The sequence below is a fragment of the Sapajus apella genome, unplaced genomic scaffold (genome assembly GCF_009761245.1).
Source record: "Sapajus apella isolate SASKATOON/1434 unplaced genomic scaffold, GSC_monkey_1.0 scaffold36, whole genome shotgun sequence".
Classification (NCBI taxonomy): Eukaryota; Metazoa; Chordata; class Mammalia; order Primates; family Cebidae; genus Sapajus; species Sapajus apella.
The window spans coordinates 20,916,304-20,932,159 of record NW_022436976.1 but is presented as its reverse complement, the minus strand read 5'-3'; the positions used below and the strand labels follow the sequence as shown (position 1 = coordinate 20,932,159).

Below are 15,856 nucleotides of genomic sequence, written 5' to 3'. Positions count from 1 at the left end.
TATAGTCATGGCATACATGTCACTTTGTAAACTGTTCCTTAAACTTAATTGTAATTCATGAGCATATTTCAGTGTTTCTATACAAGTTTTCATAATGAATGAACTTTTTCATGCAAATAATTTTTTTTTTGAGTCAGTCTCACTCTGTCACCCAGACTGGAGTGCAATGGCACAAACACAGCTCACTGCAGTCTTGATCTCCCAGGCTCAAATGATCCTCCCACCTAAGACTCCCAAGTAGCTGGAAACACAGATTTGCTCCACACACCCAGCTAGTTTTATTTTTTGTAGAGACAGGGTCTCTGTATGTTGTCAGGGCTCAAATTCCTGGGCTCAAGTGATCCTTCCACCGTGGCCTCCCAAAAAGTGCTGGGATTATAGGCGTGAGCCACCGCCCCAGGCCTGATTATTTTCTTAACCTGCATCACTGTCTAACATTATTCTAATTATTTATTAATTTACTTGTTTTCAACAACTTTTGTGACTAGGAACTTTTTCTGTCTTATTTCACTTTTCTGTTTGCAGAATAGAATAGTGCCTAGCACATAGTTTGGTACACAACAAATATTTCTTGTATTCGTTTAAACTTAAGGAGAGGGAATGCCTCCAGAATCACAGAGAATATCACAATGCAAACAAAAATCCACAACACTTCAACGTGGTTGAGTACAAGAAAACGGAAAACTTCTGCAGATATAGTTTTTTAGGGCAAATAACATGCCGTAAAATGCATATCAAAAGTATGACAGGGCTGGGTGCAGTGGCTCACGCCTGTAATCCCAGCACTTTGAGAGGCTGAGGTGAGCAGATTGCCTGAGCTCAGGCATTTGAAACCAGCCTGGGCAACACAGTGAAACCCCGTCTGTACTAAAATACAAAAAATTACACAAGCATGGCAGCGTGCACCTGTAGTCCCAGCTACTAAGGAGGCTAAGGCAGGAGAATTGCTTGAACCTGGGAGACGGAAGTTGCAGTGAGCTGAAATCGTGCCACTGCACTCCAGCCTGGGCAACAGAGCGAGGCTCCATCTCCAAAAAAAAAAAAAAAAAAAGTGTGAGGTCAGGAGTTCGAGACCAGCCTGGCCAACATGGTGAAACCCTGTCTCTACTAAAAATACAAAACTTGGCTTGGCGTGGTGACACGTGCCTGTAATCCCAACTACTCAGGAGGTTGAGCCAGGAGAATCGCTTGAACTCAGGAGGTAGAGGTTGCAGTGAGCCAAGATCGTGCCACTGCACTACAGCCTGGATGACAGAGTGAAACTCCATCTCAAAAAAAAAAATAAATAAATAAAAAATTATGGCAGAAAAGCCTGGGCAACATGACAAAGACATGTCTCTACAAAAAGTAGCCAAATGTGATGGCACGCACCTGTAGTCCCAGCTACTTAGGAGGCTAAGGCAGGAGGATCAATTGAAGCCAGGAGGTTGAGGACGCAGTGAGCCATGACCACACCACTGTGCTACAGCCTGGGCAACAGAACAAGACCTTGTATCAGAAAGAAAAATAGTATGACAGATAAAATATTGCTATCTTTATTAAAGATCTCATTATTACAAATTGACAGAAGATACCATGACCTAGTAGATGGTGGGCAAAAAACAAAAACAGACAATATTCCCCTACCTGCTCTTGCACATGCATATTGATATGTTAAAAGAAAAACAGAAACTAGTGAGAAAACATAGGGAAAATCATTAACTTCTTTAATAATTGTAAAAATTCAAAATTAAAGCTACAAGTTACGTTTTTAAAACATTAAAAGTGCAAACTATTTGAAAACTTATAGTGCCCACTGTTTTAGACTCTGATATGGTGTACATTTTTCAGGGCAGGGTAGATTTGTGGAAAATGCATAGAAATTAACTTGCCAATATTGATCTATGAATTAATCTAAAATTATGCAGTCCATTTGACTTAATCCCATTTCTGTGACTGTGCTCTAAAGCAATTGTTTTAATATTCCATTTAGGATGGATGCAGTGGCTCATGCCTATAATCCCAGCACTTTGGGAGGCCAAGGCAAGTGGATCACTTGAGCTCAGGAGTTTGAAACCAGCCTGAACAACATGACAAAATTCATCTCTGCAAAAAATACAAAAATTTGCTGAGTGTAGTGGCTTGTACCTGTAGTCCCAACTGCTCAGTAGGCTGAGGTAGGAGGATCACTTGAGCCTGGGAGGTTGAGGCTGCTGTGAGTTACGATCCTACCACTGCACTCCAGCCTGGGTGACAGAGTAAGACTCTTGTCTCCAAAAGAAAAAAAATCAAATTAATATTTATTGTTTAAAAATTATTTGCATAGGCTAGGTGTGGTGACTCATGCCAACTCCAGCACTTTTGGAAGCCAAGATGGGAGGAGTGCTTGAGGCCAGGAGTTCAAGACCAGCCTGGGCAACATAGGGAGACCTTGTCTCTACAAAAAAAATTTAAAAATTAGCTGGGCGAGGCAGCATGCACCTGTAGTCCTAGCCACTGAGGAGGCTGAGTCAAGAGGATTACTTGAGCCCAGAAGGTAGAGACCACAGTGAGCCATGATTGTGCCACTGCAGTCTAGCCTGGGCGACAGAACAAGACTGTATTTCAAAGAAAAAAATAAAGGAAATGAAAAGGAAAGAAAGAGATTTAAGGAATATAAAGAGAGGGGAGGAGGACATAAATGTTCATTCTATTTTTTTATTCTAATATATTTTATACAGCTAAATATTTTACATGTTCAGTATTTAAACCATATAAGATTTCGATGGATGTTTTGAAGTGTCAACATTGCTATTTTTTAAAATCAAGACTGCCATTTTCTCTTGAAAATATAATATTAAGTAAATGTTCACCCTTTGTTTAACAATCTCTTCCCTCATTTCACTTTGCAAAAAAAAAAAAGGAAAAAGAAAATCAAATGTTGAATCTCTTACAGCTGAAATAACCTTTGACCCTGATTGAGCAGATCTTTATCTACATGCTCACTAACCCATTGAATCAGCTTCCATCTAAGGCGGGGAAGTGATTAGACTTACAGGAAGGAGGCCCTTTTCTATTGCTTAGTACCATACAAATAGTAGGCTGTCTAAAATACTTATTCATAATGACAGAAAGTAAGAAAAAAATCTGATTAAATATAATGGGAAGGAAAGGGAATATATATAATGTTTTAGCTTAAAGGTATCATGTATGATGTATAATAAAAGTTCAATAGATATTTGCTAAAGATATAATTCAATACAGAAAAAAGATGAAAAGCAAATGAATCATATATGTATGTATAATTGTAAATGTCCACGTTACCTTTTTAGACTAAAAGTTTTCAGGTAATTGTTCAAAGTAGAACTTTGGTAACTCTATCATAAATTCGATACATAGGTATCACATATTAGGTACTGCCCTAAAATCATTGCTTGAGAAAAAACTTGATTCTGATTTGGAGAATTTCCTTCACCAACTTCTGAAGAACATCAGGTTTATCTTCTTCAGATACTTCAACTCTCATAAAACGTCAACTTCACTCTTAGTCTAAGTGCCCCACAGATGTATAGTTAAGGTAACTTTGGAGTAATACCAACTTAAGTTTAAATTTCAGCTCAGCTCCACCATTTACTAGAGTGTATCCCAGGCAAGTTCCTTATACATAAAATTGGAATCATACTACCCAGCCCATTTACCTCAGTAAATGGTTATGGAGGTTAGGTAAGAAGGTTTATATAAACTCACTATCCCTAGTATGGCACATGGATCTGCCCTTAACTAGCTAGCAGCTAGCTGGGGAACATACTTAATTCAAGTCCATCTGGAAACTTATCAGACACTAGCTAGGCAAGAGATGTACTAGGGAAAATGCCCGTGAAGGATCAAGGGAAAGGAAGCAGAGGAAAGTGAGGAAAGCCTCCAAACCATGCTGCAACTCTGATATCTGTGGAAGTAGAGAAGGAAAAGAGATGATCAGGATAGAGAGTCAAAGACTGTAGCACAGTTCCAAAAAAGCCCTGGTTAGGCCAATCAGAGTCCTTGAGCCAAAATGGCCACTTCTCACAGGAATTGCCCAGCAATTTTTTTTCCTTTTTTAATTTTGTGAGACGGAGTTTTGCCCTTGTTGCCCAGACTAGAGTGCAATGGCGCGATCTTGGCCCACTGCGACCTCTGCCTCCCAGGTTCAAGCAATTCTCCTGCCTTAGCCTCCAAAGTAGCTGGGATTACAGGCATGCACCACCATACCCAGCTAATTTTGTATTGCTTTTTTTTTTTCTTTTAGAATCAGGGGCTTCACTATATTGCCCAGGCTGGAGTGCAGTGGCTATTCACAGGAGTGATTGTAGTACACTGCGGCTTTGAACTCCTGGCCTTAGCCTCTTCCTGACTTAGCCTCCTGTCTAGCTAGGACTATAGGCATGCACCGCAGTACCCCAAAAGAACTGACCAGCTTTTATATACCTACCATGCTCAGTCATCAGTATGGAAAGCCCAGCTCCGTGCAAACATGGTGGCGTGTGCCCACAGAGGCAACAGCTGGGGCTGTCAGTCAGTCATGTTCCCACAGCAGGAGATCTGCACTTTCAGGTGGCCACATTTCAGGCACTGGACTGCACAGATCCACCTCTGCATGCATGCTCAGGGAGCAGCCTCTTCGCAAGTCCATGGACTGCTCTTCCTGAAGGGAAACTTAGGAGTGATAGGTTAATAGGACAAACTATGACCAGGTCTCAGGCCCAACCTGGTTCTCATCCTGTCCCTTTGGCACAGTCCATTTCCCTCACCTTTAGCTATCACCTTGGCAAGTCCTGATGGCTTATTGAGAGATGTTATGCGATGACATGACCTAAGTCTTCATTCCTCTTAGATCTGAGCCCTTTGCAGTCATACCCTTCTCAGGCCAGGAGCACCATACACACCAATCCTAATTCCAATGAGTCAAGGGAGTACCAGGAAAGGCCCAAGGAGATCTCCTGGGTTCCACAAATCCTCCCTAACCCCATCCGCTTCCTTGGGCTGATGAGGATGTATTCTCCCTGTCATTGCGATGGCTGTTTTCTCCTGCTGGTCCCTGGAGACAAGGAATTCAGAGTGCCCTGGTGGCAGCCATAATTTGTAATTCAATGGGACTCTTTGTCTCCTGGCAAGAGTAGACTGAGTTTGGGGAACAGGATCTTTAACCTTTGATGAACACAGAGTTTTGGGGACTGGAAGGACAGTTCCCAGTGGGTCATTGGGAGTGATGGCAAGTGGGACCACTCCTATTTTGACCCCTTTTTTCTAGATTCATTTATTCTTTTTGTTGTGGACACAGTGCCATATAAAGGTCTCTGATTCAATGCATCATCCTAGCCTTTTAGAAGGTTGCCTCCTATCGCTGCAAGTATGCTTTTGAAAGGCCGTTTCCACATTCTGTGAGGTCAGCTGTTCTGAGTGGTGTTATATATGACCCGTGGACCCCACGGTCATGGACCCACACATTTTGAGATTTTATGTAGCATCTTTTTTGGCTATGTATTTGCCTCTAAAGGACACTATACTCTATTAACCATCTCTGCAATTCCTGCAGATCAAGCCACCTTGGCTGCTCCTCTGACCTTGTTAGTTATTATGGTAATTGTGAACTCATGGCTTCTGGGAGTCACATACTTCCAGCTGGTCTCTACTCCTTGACCAGAGCTCCCACCATGCCCATGGCTGTAAAGGAGCTCAGCTGTGGCATCACTCTCCTACTTTGAGCAATGGCCTGCAGAGGAGGCTACTATTGTGCTTCCTAGTGACGCCAATGTCTTTCTCAACAGTGTATTCTTAATGGTCTTGGTGAAGACCTCAGTGGGTCTTCTGGTCTTACATGGTATTTCCATCCTAACATGCCCCTTCCCTCAACCTTTTAATCTTTCCTCTACCTTCTGCCAGGGCAACTCGGGCTTCTCCACTTTACCCTGGTTTAGTCACTACCTTTTCCAGGCTTCTAAAAGCCACCCCACAATAAGTTTGCCTCATCCTCTAGGGTCTTTGCTAGGGCATTAGATCCTGTGTCTTGAAAGAGTGTCCTTAAGTCTGAGCTCCAGAAATAGCTGTACTTCTCTTGGGCAATGTTCCTTATCACTTACATAGCTGATTGTATTTCTCCTTTTGATCTGATTGTTAAGAACTTCAGAAACCTCGAGGTGTGGTGGCTCACACCTGTAATCCTAGCACTTTCGGAGGCAGAGGCTCTACTCAGGTGGATTGCCTGAGCTCAGGAGTTTGAGACCAGTCTGGGCAACACAGTGAAACCCCGTCTCTACTAAAATACAAAAAATTAGCCAGGTATGGTAGCGTGTGCCTGTAATCCCAGCTACTTGGGAGGCTGAGGCAGAAGAATTGTTTGAACCTGGGAGGCAGAAGTTGCAGTGAGCTGAGATCGTGCCACTGCACTCCAGCCTAGGTGACAGAGCAAGACTCCATCTCCAAAAAAAAAAGAAAAGAAATTCAGAATCAAATTTTAATTATACATCTATTACATATACAGGATACAGATATATAGGAACTTACGACATGTGCTTTATATGCTGTACTTCACAACAGCTTCATCTTTTTTTTTGTTGTTTTTGAGACAGGATCTCCCTCTATCACCCAATTTGGAGTGCAGTGGCACAACCACAGCTCACTTCAGCCTTGACCTCCTGGCTCAAGCGATCCTCCCACCTCAGCCTCCCATGTAGCTATGACCACAAGTGCATGCCACCATGCCCAGCTAAATTTTGTTTTATTTTTTGTAGAGATGAGGTCTTGCTATATTGCCCAGCCTGGTCTCGAACCCTTGGAGATAGCAATCCTTCTATCTCAGCTTCCCAAAGTACTGGGATTACAAGCATGAGCCATTGCACCCAGACATCTTTTTTTTTTTTTTTAACATTTTCACTTCATACTGAATCTCCTACTTGCATTTATTGAACACACTATCTTCCCAGCACTGTGCTAAGTACATATGTGTTATCTCATTTAACCCTGGCTTTCCTACTGTGTGATCTTAAGGAAGATACTGAACTTCTATAAGCTTTAATTTCATCATTGGTAAGTAAGGATGATCCTAATGTCCACTTTGTAGGGTTATAATGAGGATTAATGATAGTAGTTAACATCAGCAGTTATTAAAATATACTCAAATATTTTTGCCTAAAACAACTCAAAATATCTGATTTAATTATTTTGTAGGATGTCAATGTAGTAATGTCCAGAAAGATAAACATTCGTTTATTATAAAAACACTCAACATACAGAGCAGAATAAGTGTTACTAAGCTTATTTATTACAGCTTTAATGTAATTAAAGACTTTTGTGGTTTCTGTAATTAAGAGCAACATAACAGAATCAATAAAGCTTAAGACATAATGAACATCCATACAGAACACGTATTTATGTTTTTTTTTTTTTAAATAGGTAAATGAGATGATGGCCCCCTCTGAGGGCAGTGTGCCCGAAGATGCTTTACTTCAAAATCCATTCAGTTTTACAGGAATCTCAGATTGCTTTGGGCTGACTTACTAGCCATAATAACGAGGCTTATTCTACTCCTGGGATTTAGTATACTGTATTAATAATTAAAGCATCTTATGAGCAAATGCTATTCTGACAACCAAGCCTGGGGTGCTGGAAAGACTGCTGGGTTAGAAAGCAGGACACTACATGCTGGATGATCTCTTCGATAGATTAAAAAAAAAAAAAACTTAGAGCAGTCTTTTTAATGTCTCTGAGCTCAGATTGCTCCTTAGTTTGGATCACATTATTTTATGATCCCTATCAGCATCAAAATTCTATGCATCTTTATTTTTTAACTTTACCGTGTCCGTGTACAAGTTAATGGCCACAAAATGATGTATGCATTTGAAAAATGGGGTAACTGAAGTGTAAAGTTTAAATTACATTCCAAAAAGCAATAGGAAAATAAATTGTAGCTGAACAATAATTGGCCAGGCACAGTGGCTCCTGCTGGTAATCCCAGCACTTTGGGAGGCCAAGGCAAGAGGATCACTTGAGGCTAGAAGTTCAAGACAAGTGTGGCAACATAGCGAGACCACCTCTCTAGTGAAAAAAAAAAAAAAAATTAGCCATACGCAGTGGTATGCAGCTGTAGCTCCAACTACTTGGAAGCTGAGGTGGGAGGATTGCTTGAACCCAGGAGTTCAAAGTTGTAGTGAGCTATGATGGTGCCACTGCACCCCAGCATGGGTGACAGAGTGAGACCTCATCTCTAAAAAAATAGAAACAAAATGAAATAAAAGTAGAAAAGAATTAGATGTGACTTCTTCTCAAGTTCTAATTTTCTCTTATCCTGCTAGGAGTGTGATACATAGAAATTATATATTCTCAGAGGTCTATGGCATCAAACACTTTAACTCAATTCAGCAAATACTTATTCAGTACAAGTATGTTCCAAGCACTGTGTTAGTTTTTGATAACATGATGCAGGATACACATGATCAGTAACAATCAACTGAACAGCTTCATGTATAGGGGACTATACTAGGCCCTTGCCAGGGGTGGCTACCCTTCCTCTAGTGTGTAGAGGAAAAGGCAAGACATCCATCTGAAAAATAGATAATCAAGCATCAAATGGCTGATACAGACATAAATGTCATAAGATTTCAGAGACAGGAAACATCACTGAAAATCCAGACAGACTTCATGGAGCGTGTGAAATGTGAACCGAACTGCAAAGGACACTGAAAGATCAAAGAGGCAGGAAAGTGCTGGGCCTATTTAATTGACATTTATATCCTTCCCAGTATTGTTAAGATTAGGTTTATTTTTGTGTCTGAAATGCATGTGTGTTGTCTTCCCTCAATTTTAGGTACCATGACAGCAGAAACCATGTATAATACAATATTTATATTTGATTCAGCATGACTGATATTTATAGAGCACTTACTATACATCAGACACTGTACGAAGTAAGCTTTGGAGAAGAGGGCAAGGTCAAGGGGGAAAGAAAAGAATTGGAGATAAAACTCAGAAATCAGATGAGGCCCTTCTGTCACTGAAAGATCTGAGTAAACTTGGTTTGAACTCTCAACACATTGCCTGGACTGTGGATGTGTAAAGCCCTTTCAAGAATGAGCTAACTTCTGGAGGGACACTTTCACCTTCTCATTTCTACTCTGTTTTGCATCATGTTGCAGTGAAGGCATTCACACAAGGTTCCCTGGGTTTGGCAGCCATCCCTGAAGATGGAGGTAGGTAGGAATCACAGCTCTGCTGCCCCAGTAGCTGCTTTCTCCATTTTCCCTCTCCCCTCCCTCCTTTTGCCCTCATGTTCTACATTACAGATTGCCTCCCAAAATTTCCAAAACCTCCCTGCAGTATGCACGGTGAGTTGGCTGTCCTCTAACAGCTGGATCCTTGGTCTCAACTTTCCACCTCAAGCATTTTCCAACCTATTTATTCTATTACACCTAATTTTCTTTCAGGAAGAAATCTGGCACCAGCTGTTAAGCAATGGTGATATTTTCTCCACCTTGTTACAGAGAGATAAGCGCACCGGTAACTCTAAGAGAAAACCACAGGGCTATGAAGGGACAGAAGGAGAAAGCATAGGAAATGAGTCAGGAATGGTTTTGGGGGCCTAAGTGGTCCCTTTCTCTGTCCCGAATTCACACCATATTTATTGCCTATGTCACCATATTTATTGCCTTGGAAATGTGTCCTTTAATGCCTTCTATTGCTGTTTGTCTTTCCATCTGTTTGTGCTTTATCTCCCTGACCAGATTTTTTTCAGTTCCAGTATGGCAGGCTTTTCTGTTCATCCCTGGAATGCTCATGGCACCTGGTCTAGTGCCTCCTGGGTAATGGGCCTCACTGGTTGGTCTGTTGAATCCCAACCTGTGGAAGCTTTATGATTTGCCTAGTTTCACAAGACCTTCCCTCAATTTTCCTAAAAATGCCACATGGCAGGTGTTTGACTTAATTAAAATAAATTAAAATGTCTCTCAAGAATGCACTGAGTATTTAACCAATTGGCTTGAGAAGGCTGGAGATGCCCACTCAAGTTCCAGCAATGAGGTGCTGAAAAGGACCAATGTGTATTTAAGTGCCCCTACCTCCCAGCCATCTGCTTTTATTCTCACAATCACCTTCTGCGGTGAGACTAGGTGATTTGCCAGTGTTCACACTATTGCAGGGCAGGAACTGAAGTTTTTAACAGAACACACCTAGATTCAAAGCTCCTGTTCTTTTCAATGTCTCACACGTCCAGAATAATAATGTCCCCTTAGAGATATTCAGGTTCTCATCATCATCACTAAGAAGGGCAGTTATCCACTAGGATACAAACTAAACAAACCACCCTAATAATTATTGTCCTGGAGTTGTAAAAGGAAAATTGACTCCATGAACTTGAACAAGTGGCTTCACCTTTCTGAGCTTCCAGCTACTTATCTGCATATATACAATTCTACAGAGTTGATGTCAACATTAAGTTAAATAACACCGTCTCATACACACACACACACACACACACACACACACACACACACGCACACACACAATATCAGGGAAACAGTCTTTCTGTTAGCTGAAAACAAAGATCAATTGCATTATTTGAAGATTTCAAGTAGTAAGTGAAAATTCCTCTTCCTTTATAGAGTATAAAATAGGAGCTGACACTCAGGTCTGACATTCAGATTAGTTGGGCAGATGTCTTTTAATTGGGTTAACTCATTACATGACTTGGGAGGGGCATTAGCTGACTCACACAAGAACAGATTAACCATTAACCCAACATCATGCAGCTACAGCCACAGTCCAGAAGGTAAACTGGCACCACCATCAATATCCTTTGAAGCCCTTCTCCACAGTAACTACCATTGCCCCTCAAACAGAGCACTTTCAGATTATTGTAATCAGCCCAGGTAGGAGGTAAGACGGTCTACGGTATGACCATTATAAAATATAAGAAACTTCTTTAGGGGAGGGCTTGGAGAATGGAACCACTCTCCCCATTCCCCTGATGACACCAAGTCCTGACATATGTCTCTAAGACCACAGGCTTGGCAGTGAACCAGAGCTGAGTTTTAGCTCTGCCTCATCCTAGTTGTGTGGCTGTGAGTAGTACATAACTGCTTTAAATCTCAGTTTTTTAATCTGTAAAATGGGAGTGATAATATTTTATGTCTTTTTTATTGTGTATATTCAGAATTTTTATTTTAAAACAAAGAACCAGAGTAACATTAATAATAGAAAATTCATGTGGAAATATTCACAATCTGGTCAGTGAGAAACGAGAAAACAACTTCCATGCCTTACTGCCCAACCATTGTTTGAGGAGCCAGAAGTAGAGGTGAAGCTGGAAAAAAGTCACCTTTTCCAGCTAAACCCCACTGCATAGCTATATGCATTTTTATTCAAAGGCTCAATGACCAGAAGGAACAGTGAGAACTGAAAACCAAAATACTGTTATTGGCAAGGGTTCAGCTAAAGAGTCTGAGATGTGTAAGCACCAAGAAGGGAAAAGGAGATCAATCAACATACGAAAAAGGGGCTGTAGGAACAAACACAGAGAAAATAAGTCAACAATAACCTACTGCCACCCAGAGCAAAGTGACACTGCACATACATTCATCCTTGCAGTATGGGCTACACTGCACATTGACTCATACTGTCTCCAACGTGGCCTACTGGAAAGATTCAAGTCCCCTAAGGGCACTCAGCACAGGACCATGGTGGCATGGTAACAGACATAGACAAGCATGCCGTGACCCTGAAGCAACAACATGCTTTAGATAATAATCGTTCAGGAAAAAAATCCTCTCCCAGAGCTGAGGTGTCAAATTCCAAGTTAGCCATAAACATTCTTTTTGGAATTCCTTTAAAGGTATGGGTTAAAATAAAATAAAATCAACACCTAAAATCTCCTAAAGAACAAAATGGAGAAATAATGAACCTCTACCAAGAACTAATTATTTTGGATTTCTCATTTGGATGGCTCTCCCACCAGAGGGATGGTGGGATTACTTAAAAAGTAATGAGTCTACTACAAGGGGAAGGAGTTTTTTGGTCCAGTAAGAAGGAACAGGCTTTCTAGAAATAACTTTCCCTTCCCTGGACTCCATCCAAAATTAGAGCCCATCAACTGTGATTAACTACAATGCCCATCTTAGTTAACAATTTTAGATTTCAAGTAATACTACATATAAACTATAATCTTAAATTTAAAAGTTTCAAAAGAAATCGGTAGCTTTATTATATAGGCATATTACTTTTCTGAGAAATTAAACTTAAGAGTTTCCATCTGAAGGACAGAAATTGTTAAGAGGCAACATGCAGACCTCAGGCTCCGTATCATAAACCCTCCAATAACAAATTGCATTTCTCCCTAAATTCTTCTTATTGCACCTTACCACTCAAGCATCAAATCTTCTACTCTATGATGTCTTTTAAACACCTCCCTTTCACCCCAATTTTCTTATGTTTTCATTGCTTGGCAAAAGTACACTTAAAAAAATAAATATATGTAATTAAACCAGAAGGCAAAATAAATAAAACTCAAGTTAATTTCCTGTGTACAGCTGTATGGAAATGAGGAAGGTGCTCTTACATAAACCCCCTCTGCTTTCCACACTTGTGTATCTGCTTCCTGGTAAGTCTGAAGTTGGGGCAACTGTACCTTACCCTTCCTCCCCCATATCCTCTAATGGGGCAATATTAGAATCCAAGAGAGGAAGAGCTGGCAAAGCTGTCATATGCCAAGTGGCCAATCCCTCCTGAAATGAAGGTAGGTTCACTTGGTCTCTCCTAAGTGAAAGAGAATGTCCAAGAAATGAAATATTTAAAAAGCCATTGAAAATCTAACAAGCCCCAGCCTTGTGGGAGAAAGGAATTGAGTAGCAGCATTCAGAAGCAGTCCTGGGTTCATCCTGATGAGTACCTCCCTTGTTCAGGGAGAGGTGGCTTTCCCATGATGAGCGGGAGGTGGAAGGAGGCATGACTTAGACAATGGTGGTGGTCTCCTTAGCAGGCTGGTTGCTGTTCATCTCCACGATGCGGTCCTTCTGGATCTATTCGCATAATGTGCCTGCCCTTCAAAGTCCTGTGCGATATCCTCAAAAGTCCTGTGACAGGTCTCAGAGACTCTGAAGACGATAAAGATCAAGAAGGTAATGAGGAAGCTGGTGAAGATAATAAAAACATAGACTCCTAAACAGTAAGCAGCAGAAGGCTAGGAAGTTGGAGGTCCGATTGGAGCAGCTGGCCACTACCATCACAGTTGGACCAGGGCCCTGGTTGAAGAGTTCAGCCACAATAAATCAGGGAATGGGGCCTGGCCCAATTTCAAAGAAGGCCACAAAGACCAAGATAGCCCCAATACAGACAAAGCTTATCCCATTATACTCGTCCTTTAATAACAACGAAACAGTCGTGAGGATGGAACAAAAAGTCATCCCTCCAAAGTCTGTCATATCTAAAGTCCTTCTTCCTGCCCTTTCCACCAGAAATAGGGAAACTACAGTGAAGACAGTGTTAACCACACCCACACCGACATTGGCATAGATGGGCTCTTGAACACCTGCACCCTTGAAGATTCCTGTTGGGTAACAGAACACAGCAGATTCCAGAGAGCTGCTGAGAGAGCTGAGCACGATGGAAATGATGATGGGCTGTCAGTAGCTGGATACTCTATTTTTTTTTTTTTAGGAGTCAGGGGAAAGCACAAATGCAGTCCCCCACTACCACAAATTATGCAGTCGAGTTTCCCACATTTGGGGAAATCGCAGGGGTCAGCACATCTGGAGTGCAATGGATAGGCCTCACCCTGGGAAAACCACCTTCGTGATCATGGTATCTCCCCTGCCAGGTAAGTATGGTAGCTGGATACGCTAAAGAGCTCCAGCACGGTGACTTGCTTTTCTTGTGCCGTCCTTGCACTCTCATCTTTCATCTCCTAGATGTCGTGGGATGCATCCTAAGGAGGATCTCCTTAGCATTCTCCTCTTCTTTTCTCTGAATGAGCAAGAATGTGGGACTTTCAGGGCAAAATGGAAGGGCTGCACTTTGTAGGAGAGCAGGAAAGATGGTAAAGCCTCATAGCCTGAGCCATAGCTCTTCAGACCCCAGGATGAATTCCAGACTAAAGATCTGGTTTGCCAGAATTCCGATAACAATGCCTAGCTGGTTGAGAGTGCCAAAGCCACCCGCAGCACAGTAGGTGAGATACATATGAGCACAAAACCTGTGCAGAGTCCACAGAAGAGGCCAATAACCAAGTGGCCCAGGATCAGCATTTCAACTGACTCAGCTACTTTAAACAATCCCGTAAGGCAGCCTCTAGTGACAACCACCAGGTTGATGATAAGCATTGAATTGTGCCTGCCAAAGCGGTTGACAAAGAATTTAACAGAAAAGGAGCCAATCATACCACCAATGGAGAAAATGGCCACAGACAGAGACCAGAGGGACACGAACAAGATCTCAGAGGGAGGAGTATTTGCCTTGTCCTTCAAAGTGTTGATAAATTCCCTTATGATCATCTAAGCGGCATTGATGACCCCAGTGTTGTAGCCAAACTGGAAGGAGCCGACTGTAGCAACCGTAATGGTGAAGATCAGAGATGGAGTGACCTTCGGCGTCCCGATGGCCCTAATCTAATTCTTTCTTTCTTGCTTTTTTTTTTTTGGTCAAATGACCATAGATTTTTTTTTTTTTTTGAGACAGAGTTTTGCTTTTGTCTCCCAGGCTGGAGTACAATGTTCAATCTCGGCTCACTGCAACCTCCGCCTCCCAGATTCAAGCTATTATCCTGCCTCAGCCTCCCAAGTAGCTGGGATTACAGGCACCTGCCACCATGCCTGGCTAATTTTTATATTTTAGTAGAGACGGGGTTTCACCATGTTGGTCAGACTGGTCTCAAACTCCTGACCTCAGGTGACTAATCTGCCTCAGCCTCCCAAAGTGGTGGGATTACAGGTGTGAGCCATCATGCCTGGCTCCTAATTTAATTATTTTCAAGTCTTTAAGAAAGGTCTAGGAGTGTGATTCCAGAGACACCTTTTTCAACCAATGAAACCTTCAAAATTCCCTTCTCGGCAGCCAGTTTTCTCCAGGTCCTCAGGAATACTCTAAAACTCTCACCATTACAGCATCTCCTATTTTCTGCCTTCTAAAGTTGTTGTAGAGATTAAATTAAATAATAAGCTAGGTGAAGTGGCTCATGGTGCATGTCTGTAATGCCAGCACTTTGGGAGGCTGAGGTAAGAAGCTCACTTGAGCCCAGGTGTTCAAGATCAGCCTGGGAAACATAAGGAGATCCTGTCTCTCCAAAAAAATAATTAGCCAGGCATGGTGTTGCACGCCTGTTGTCCCAGCTAATTTGGAGGCTAAGGTGGGAGGCTTGAACCCAGGAGGTCAAGGCTGCAGTGAGCCATGACTGTGCTACTGCCCTCCAGCCTGGGTGACAGAGACCCTGCCCAACCTTCCCTCCAAAAAAGAAGAATATAAATTACTTAGTACACTATCTGGCACATTGTAGGTTCTTTATAAAGTTGGTTATTATTTTATTATTAGCAGGGACCAAGGCCTTAAAGTTGTAAGATGCAGGGAAATAACAAAAGAAAATAAAGAAAGGCTCCCTGTTGCTGAAGAAGCCAATGCCACAGTCAGGTTCACTAGGTCTATCACAATTTGGCTTGCAGCCAATCTTACCCCATGGTTACCTGCATGCACCCTGTGAAAACTTCCTTCGCTCCTCAAGGTAGGCAGAATTCCTCCTTTAGTTTCCCAAAGTACTTTGCATGTACTACTTTCCCTTATCACTCTGCATTCTATTTTGCTTGCATAGCTATCCAGTCTACCCTACCTCATCCCAGGCTGTGAGTTTATAGACAGCAGGAACCAGGCAGTCATCTTTGTATTTGCAGCC

At 41.9% G+C, this 15,856-nt stretch overlaps 1 non-coding gene and 1 pseudogene across 2 annotated transcripts; both read right to left on the bottom strand.

Moving 5' to 3' along the window:
* Window positions 1–7,233: 7,233 nt before the first annotated feature.
* Window positions 7,234–14,582, bottom strand: LOC116563900 (annotated as a pseudogene). Its single transcript, XR_004274625.1, has 2 exons — window positions 13,804–14,582; window positions 7,234–13,603 (listed from the first exon to the last, which is right to left on the bottom strand). The product of XR_004274625.1 is annotated as a solute carrier family 2, facilitated glucose transporter member 3-like (transcript).
* On the bottom strand, window positions 13,640–13,803 carry LOC116564161. Its single transcript, XR_004274755.1, has one exon. It is a non-coding gene; the product is annotated as a U1 spliceosomal RNA (small nuclear RNA).
* Window positions 14,583–15,856: the final 1,274 nt, after the last annotated feature.